The sequence below is a fragment of the Cynara cardunculus genome, unplaced genomic scaffold (assembly GCF_001531365.2).
Source record: "Cynara cardunculus var. scolymus isolate 2C unplaced genomic scaffold, CcrdV1 Un_Scaffold_4407, whole genome shotgun sequence".
NCBI classification, from domain to species: Eukaryota; Viridiplantae; Streptophyta; class Magnoliopsida; order Asterales; family Asteraceae; genus Cynara; species Cynara cardunculus.
In genome coordinates, this window is record NW_020201882.1 from 11294 (window position 1) to 19173 (window position 7880).

A 7880-nucleotide genomic window follows, 5' to 3' on the forward strand; every position below is an offset into this window, starting at 1 on the left:
ATATATATATATATATATATTCCAAAAATCTTAATTCAAAACTTGAAACCCGAATATTAGAACATTCCCTCCTTAAAAGAATTATGTCCCGGAATTCCGTTTAAGCAAAAAGGTAGGAATACTTTATTTGCATTTCAGACTCCGATTCCCAAGTGGCGTCTGATCCCTTATGATAACGCCACTGAACCTTTACTAACCCAACCTCTTTATTTCACAATTTCTTTACTTTGAAGTCAGTAATTTGTTCAGGGGTTTCTTCAAAGCACAATCTTTCATCCACCTTAATATCAGGTAACGGTATTGCCACATCCGGGCTTATTAAACACTTCCTTAAATTTGACACATGAAACGTGTCATGGATTTCGCTTAATTCTAAAGAAAGTTCTAGCTTGTAGGCCACTTCCCCAACCCTTCCAGTAATAGGGAATGGTCCAACATACCTTGGACTTAACTTCCCTCTTTTTCCAAAACGTACCATTCCTTTCCAAGGTGATACCTTTAACATTACTATATCACCTATTTCAAACTCAATCGGCTTCCGACGTTTATCTGCGTAACTTCTTTGTCTGTCTTGCGCCACTTTCATTCGTTTCTGTATTAAGCCAATTTTATCGGCAGTCTGCTGAACTAACTCAGGCCCAACTAACTGTTTTTCACCTATTTCGTTCCAACACAAGGGAGTTCGACATTTTCGTCCATACAAAACCTCAAAAGGTGCTGCCTGAATACTTGAATGGTAGCTATTGTTGTACGCAAATTSCACCAGAGCCAAATGACTATCCCATGATCCTCCGAAATCAATTACGCACGCTCTAAGCATATCTTCTAACGTTTGGATAGTTCGTTCACTTTGTCCATCAGTCTGAGGGTGATAAGTTGTACTTAGCTTAATTTGCGAACCCATCTCTCTTTGGAAGCTCTTCCAAAACATAGAAGTGAACCGACTATTTCTATCAGAAACAATTGATAAAGAAACACCATGACGTGTCACTACCTCATCAAGGTATAGTTTTGCCAATCTCTCCATCGAATATGATTCTTTCATAGGTAAGAAGTGTGCAGATTTGGATAACCGATCTACTATCACCCATATAGCATCATAACCATTTGATTTTCTCGGCAATTTGGTTATGAAATCCATAGTGATGTGATCCCACTTCCAAATTGGAATTTCTAAGGATTGTAACTTACCATAAGGGCGTTGGTGTTCAATCTTTACCTGAAGACTTGTTAGGCGTTGCTCAACATGTTTAGCTATATCCTTCTTCATTCTTGGCCACCAATAGTGTTGCTTCAAATCCCGATACATTTTATTTATACCTGGATGAATTGAAAACCGTGACTTATGTGCCTCACTCAAAATACGTTTCCTGAGATTACCATAACATGGTACCCATATTCTGTTATGGAATTTCCAAAATTCTCTGTCATCTCTCACCAAATCAGATAGTAATCCACCCAATCTTTCCTGTTTGATTTTATCTTCCTTTATGGCCTCATGTTGAAACTCTTGTAACTCTTCTTGAATACTTGGTAACAACTCAACCCGTAAAGCTATAACTTTGATAGTTCCACTTCTCTTGTCGGCTTAATGCATCGGCCACTACGTTTGCTTTTCCTAGGTGATACAAAATTTTACAATCATAACTACTAACTAATTCCAACCAACGTCTCTGACTTCATATTCAGTTCTTTCTGATGAAACAAATGCTGCAAGCTCTTATGATCTGTGAAAATTTGACATTTCATTCCATATAGATAGTGCCTCCATATCTTCAAAGCGAATACTACCGACGCCAACTCCATATCATAAGTAGCCTTTCATGATGTTTTAACTGTCTGGAAGCATAAGCTATTACCTTTCCACATTGCATCAGTACACAACCCAAACCTATCATTGACACGTCACTATATACCACAAAATCTTCCATTCTATCTGGCAAAGATAGAATTGGTGCACTGCATAACTTATCCTTTAATATTTGAAAGGCCTGAGCTTGTGCTTCATCCCATTCATATTTCACATTCTTCTTTGTCAGCTTTGTTAGTGGAGTAGCTATACGAGAGAAATCCTGTATAAACTTACGATAATACCCAGCCAATCCCAGAAAACTTCTKATTTCAGTTGGAGTCTTTGGGGCTTCCYAWTTTTCAATGGCTTCAATCTTCAAAGGATCCACTTTAATGCCTTCTTTTGAGATAACATGCCCCAAAAACTGAACTTCTCGCAACCAAAATTCACACTTTGACATCTTGGCATACAATCTCTCTTGTTTCAGCAATTCTAGGAGTAATCTCAAATGATGAGCATGCTCTTCTTCCGACCGAGAATATATATATCAGAATATCATCAATGAAAAAGATCCCAAATTTATCAAGATAGGGACGACACACCTTATTCATCATGTCCATAAAGGCTGCAGGCGCATTTGTGAGTCCAAATGGCATAACCAGAAATTCGTAATGACCATAGCATGTAAGAAATGCTGTTTTTGACACATCTTCATTTCGATCTTCAATTGATGATAACCAGACTGTAAATCAATTTTTGAAAAATAAGTAGCCCCAACCAATTGATCAAACAAATCATCAATTCTTGGGAGAGGATACTTATTTTTGATCGTCAATTTATTCAGCTCCCGGTAATCAATGCACATTCTCATTGATACATCCTTCTTCTTTACAAATAGCACCGGTGCACCCCATGGAGAAGTACTTGGTCGAATAAAACATTTATCCAATAATTCTTTCAATTGTGACATTAACTCCTTTAATTCAGAAGGAGCTAATCTATACGGTGCACGTGCAATAGGTGCTGCTCCAGGAAGTAACTCAATTTGAAATTCTATCGTTCGATCTGGAGGTAGACTTATCAAATCCTCCGGAAATACCTCAGGAAATTCTCTCACAACTAGGATATCTTTCATCTTTTCTTTTTCTTTCTTCATGTCTATAACATATGCAAGAAAACTAACACATCCCTTTTGTACATACTTTTGAGCCTTTAAAACTGAAATAAGGATAGACTAACGATCTTGTCGATCCCCGTAAATCACGACCTTTCCTTTTTTGGTAAGTCTATATGGATCATCTTTTCATCATAGACTATGTTAGCTTGATTTTTAGCTAACCAATCCATGCCTATAATTATATCAAATTCACTTAAAGGCAAAGGAAATAATTGTATAGGCACCTCACATCCTTCTATACTTATAAAACATTAATCTATTCTTTCCTTAACCGAAACTTCACTATCATTTGTTGTTTCCACAATTAAATCCCTACTTAACACTTTAGGTTCTAAATGTGCGCAGTTAACAAATGATGATGATACGAAAGAACGATTTGCTCCAGAGTCAAATAAAACTTTGGCACATACTTAATTAACAAAGAATGTACCTGTCACTACTTCAGGATGCTCTTCCGCCTCGCCTCTTGTCATCTGAAAGGCTCTCCCTTTAGCATTTGACTCTCCATGTCTTATCCCTCCCCGACCACTTGGAATAACACTATTATCCATTTGCCCACAACCTGTTGGCACATAACCAGATCCTCGGCCCCCAGAATATCCAGATCCTCGACCTCCCGTAAAACCAGACCCTCGTCCCTTAGCTTGTGGACAATCAACATTGACATGTTGAGGGGAATTACAAGTAAAACATCTTTGCGTCATTTGACTGTCTCGAGCTATATGTCCTGGTTCCTGACATTTAAAACATACTCGCGACTATGTATTGCAATTTCCCTGATGTATTTTATGAAATCGTGAGCATGCCTTATCAGCAAACCTAGAGACCGGTCGATTCAAAATTTCCATAAACCTCGGTCTACGAAAATCAATCATTGTAGTTTCCCTCTTTCTTTTCTCTCCAACATTTTCTTGTGGTTGCCGGTTAATGTCTTGTTCCAGTATTTCAGCAGCATCAACTGCTGCTTGAAATGTCGTTGGGTTTCTAGATATCACATATTTCTGGAGATTAGACTCCAAACCCCAAATATACTTTCTCACCTTACTGTTTTCAGAAATGATATAGGATTCAGCAAACCGAGATTGTTCCATGAAAACTTCTGTGTACTGACAGACTGACATTTCGTATTGCCGCTTCAGGACAATATTGCATTTTAAATTTGATTACGAATTCTTCCCACAACATGGTTTTCAAAATGTTTGGATCTGAACTTGACATAACTTCCCACCAGTACAAAACACTTGACCTTAGACGAGGTACAACAAACATGACTTTGTCTTATTCTACACTTTTACTAATTTGCAGACTCAGCTCTATTTCTTTAAGCCAACACATGGCTTTAACAGGGTCACGCTCCCCAGAAAATTTAGGAGGTTTACAAGCAAGAAACATTTTGATATCCCCTCCTTTCTTTACTGAAGACGAAGTAAGGGGTACATATGTACCAGTTACCAGTGTACTAGCTCTGGCTTCCTCATGATAGTCGAGATTCCTTACTACTTCTGGATTATTTTACGCTTTACGTCCTAATAAATTCACCAAACTTTCTTGGAACTCTCCCAACTCTGCTGCCAGCATTTCCTGAGTAATATATCTGGGGTCAGAAACATTGTGTCCACCCCTTGCTCTTCCTCTACCACGGCCAGACATTGAACTTTCTTGGGCCGACAATTCCTGTTCTTGTCTAATACCTCTACCTCTTCCTTGACCTCTGCTTTGACTCAGTGTTTCTATTGTCATTACATTTTCTGGGTCCTCTCCTTAAATTATGTTTCTTCTTCCCCGACCTCTTTCATGACCGGTAGAGGTCCTTTCCGATTGATTAGGATTTTCTGCCATTTTTCAGTGTATGTCTCTTTCTGTACATTTAAACACATATGATTATTCACATAATCAAAACATAATAACACGTTTATCCTCAAGTCTATCCATAACTCAGATTATATCAGTCATATATAATCTATCTTTCTCCTAATAGGTTCAGCTATAACATATCCCCATGTTCATAGTCCCAATGAAACCTATTATCATAACTTTCCACACCTCTAGTTTAAGTCTAAGTATTTTTCAAATACCCAGATCCCTTAAACTAAGGCTCTGATACCAACTGTAACAACCCCCAATTTCTAAGTACAGATAATCCACATACACATTGTAACAACCCACAATTTTCACATACAGATAATTCACATAATCATATTCATAAAGCAAAGTATAATATTGTTTACAAAACACGAGCCAACAAAAACATTATTTAACACATGTATGTGTATCTAATTATCATCGTTCAAACTTTCCCTTTTCCTTTATCTTGTTGTGTATGATGACCTGCAAAACAAGTTAATCCAACAACTGAGCATTAGACCCAAAAGGTCTAGTGAGCGTAAATAACACATACAAATAACTTACATTCCAAACTAATAGTTTAGAATCTAACCTGTACAGATACAAATATTTTATCTATAATTGTTATAGAATCTTTTCCTCTCGTGGTTACACCACCATTACATCTCTCTCGCGGTTACACTACCATTACATCTCTCTCGCGGTTACACCGCCATTATATCTTCAAACCAAACTTGGTAATAAAATTCAAGCAAATTTTAGCCGGATTTGAAGTCCGGTCATCCTTGTACGGATATGAAATCCGGACAATTACTTAGAGTAAAAAGAGGGTAAATCGGACATGGCTTGAGCGGTTTAGCTCCAAACCGGTTAACACTTGTGTGGATTAGGGCTTACACCGGATGACACATGATCGGTTTAGCTTTTAAACCGCATAACACTTAGGCGGTTTAGGGCATTCATCGGATGACACATGAGCGGTTTAGGGGAAATCCGGTTACCCCTTGACCGGTTTAATTAGAATCCGGACAACATATAAAATGTGATTCATAATAAACCAGTTCCAGATTTGTAACTGAATTGTATACAAACAATTTGATTAATATCCAAAACATAATAACTCACCTTTGAATGTTGGACGGATTAAGCCTGTGGTTTTTCCTTCTCAGTCTTTACTCTCAAATATGATTTCTAAAAAAATTCTCAAAAGTCCTTACTATTCTTATGCACTTGCTATTGATAGCAAGTGCATAACCGCTACCAAGTGAAACACTCCAACACAATTCCCATACTCACATACATAAATTAAGATGACATATATATAATATATATATATATATATATTCCAAAAATCTTAATTCAAAACTTGAAACCCGAATATTACACAACCATAGAAAACTTTTCAAATTTAAAATATATATATATATATTGATAAAGAAGGATCAATACATATTTTAGAAGATTGTTTGCGGAAAGATAAGGTAAATAAAACCTATCTAAACAATCTAAAGTTAGACACTAGTTCTTAGCAAATAAAGAAAACATTTGATGTAAAAGACTTAGAAGAAAGTAAGTTCTTTCTGGGTAAAACTATTTAGAATACAATAAAGGGATTCTAATTTGCTCTTGAAGATGAGTGTATTGTGTTCTTAGATGTGTGTTCTTTTACTTATGAACGTAAGTTAGGGTTCAAGAGTAAGTATCAGTCAAGAGGGTATCTCTGCATTGAGATACAATACATCTATTTATACTCATTGCATTAAATGCACATTTAATGCAATGTGGTAGGGTTAGAACATGTGTCAATATTTTAGAGAAAGAATTGTTCTTTGCTATAGTGAATAGTACAAAAGCCTATTTATAAGCAGACATCCTTTCACAAAGTTGGTGGGTAGAAGAGTCAACTAATCGGCTCCGTACTGTACTATACTTTAGAAAGGGTATGAGTTTGTCCTTTGTGTGTATAAGAATAAGACAAAAACAATCATGCTCAACAAGCTTCTTTTGATCGCTGAATGTTGGAATAATTTGAAAGTCTCTTCAGCATTCGCTGAGGCTTGGGCAGTCTTCACACATGTGTGGACCAGATTGTAATCACTGAATACCGCTTCAGATCATGTACTCGTCAGTCTCTAATCTTCAGTTTCAGTCTTCGACTTTCGCTGAAGGTTCTTTGGTGTGAGTTTTGTCTTCTTGAAGTATCGTTGTCATTGATGGATTTACATTACAAGTTCTTCAGCGATCACTGAACAGACTCAGTGATGATCGCTGGAACTGAAAGACAGAAACATAAATACTTCGTATAAGGTAAAAGGGATTATCATCAAATCACTGAGAGAGAGGATCAATAGGTTTTCTGAACCAAATACATCCTCAGGTCTAGAAGAACATAACATAATTTGAAAGAAAATTAAACTAGAATCAGAGCTCCTCTGACTCTTAAACTTTATTTATAAATAATTTTGATGAAAAGGCAATTTTAAAGAATAAAACATAAAACTTACAATACAGAGCTTCTGTATGAAACATACAGAGCCTTTGATTTATGAACCCCCAAAGTATCAAAAACCCTTTTTACATAACCAGAGGTCCTCTAGGCCTTGTGTACGACCAACCAGAGCCCCTCTATATGTATTAAAATATTGATAGAAAGTTTAGGCAATAAATGCCTCTGATGACAAACCATTTTCCCTTCTCAATAACATCTAAATTATTATTTCTAAAAAGAACAATATCTCTAATTCATCAAGTCACAAAGAAATGATGATTTAGAGTCATTGTATCTAATTAGTGATAATAATAAGAGCTATAATAATATCTACATATGACAATGCCTCCCTTATTCCAAGGTACACCTCTCCTTGATATGCCACCCTTATTTTTCTTCATTACAACAGGGTTACTTGCTAGAATAGACATAATTCACCATGTCTGGAAGTACCCATCTTTTGATCCTCTCTCTCTTTGATTTGATGATAATCTCTTTTACCTTATACGAAGTATTTATGTTTCTGTTTTCAGTTCCAGCGATCATCACTTAGTCTGTTCAGTGATCGCTGAAGAACT